Here is a 1,402-nt window from a genome sequence, read left to right on the forward strand (position 1 = left end):
GGCCTGAATCAGACACACCTTAGTTTTCAAATTGGCATCACTACTCCTCAATAAGTTGGAAAGGTCCCTAACTGCAGAAATAAGTACGAAAAAAAGTATGTCCCTAACTGCAGAAACAAGTAGAAAACAGTGAAGAAGGAATAGTAGTTGGAAAATATGGGCTTAGTGATAGAAATGAAATAGAATGATTGAATTTTGTATTTACAATTATTTATTCATTGCAAATACCTTTATTAAAATACACAAATGATGACTTTACATGTGGATCTCATCTGATGGGCTGCATAGGAATCAGATTGACTACATTTGTGGAAGAAATTATTGGAGAAGCTCAATATTGGCAATCAAAACTTGACCAGGGACAGACTGAGGGTCAGATTACCAATTAATCATATGCAAGTTGAAATTGAGGCAGAAGAAATGTAAAATAAGTTTACAGGAACCCAGCTATGATCTTGAATCAGTACCATCTGAATTTCGTGATCATCTTAAGAATAGGTTTGAGGCATTGAGCACAAATGATTGAAGACCAGATGAGTTGTAGGATGAGGTCAAGGATATATATCATCCATTAAGAAAGCAAAGGGTCATTACAAACACAGAGGCCCCATTAGGCCCTCATTTTCTTACAGAGTGTGCTTACCACCACCATATGTGACTTTGCCTGCCCTGCTGACTATACTGTCTATATACATGTATACATTTGCAGCACATACAATTATACATGTAGAAATGGCTTCGACAGACTCGTGTAGGTCATGGGTATAGGCATTTTCACTCATTTGTATTTGTTTGACTTGCCTGTCTGGCTATGTTTCCACTTGCAGTTGAATGTTTTTGATTACTGTTAATGCAGATTGTGTACATAATAGTACTTACTGTGGTTCCCTGTAACTCTAATAGACCTCTCTGGGTCTTCCTTTTTCCTGCTATGCTGACTACCTCTTATTTTATTGGCCTTTCTCTTCATCCAATTTAATAAGTTTCCATTGTCTCATTGCGCTCTGGTGGTAAGGAGGTGGTAAGGAACTGTACTGCCATTTCAAAGGTATATGGTTCGAATTCACCAGCTGCTCTGCAGGAGAAAGGTGAGCAGTCTCCCCCATGTGACTTCATACCTCTGAAAACCTGCTGAAGGGTCAGTATGAGTCAGATCCCTGTTCAGCAGTACATAACAACAGAAGCATTCATTGTCTGATTATTGATTTTCCTTCCCCTCCCCACTCCTGTCCCTGGTAATGATCAAAGATTTTTCCTTTCTATATGTAGACTCAGGACTGATGGAAGATCCATAAACAATCTGCGTTATGCAGATGACACAAACCTGCTTGCTGACATTGAGGAGGACCTGAAGTGCTTGCTGCTGAGGGTCAAGGACTGCAGCCTCCAATATGGATTGAGG

The sequence above is a fragment of the Elephantulus edwardii genome, unplaced genomic scaffold (genome assembly GCF_000299155.1).
Source record: "Elephantulus edwardii isolate Elephantulus edwardi_28Jun2011 unplaced genomic scaffold, EleEdw1.0 scaffold00288, whole genome shotgun sequence".
Classification (NCBI taxonomy): Eukaryota; Metazoa; Chordata; class Mammalia; order Macroscelidea; family Macroscelididae; genus Elephantulus; species Elephantulus edwardii.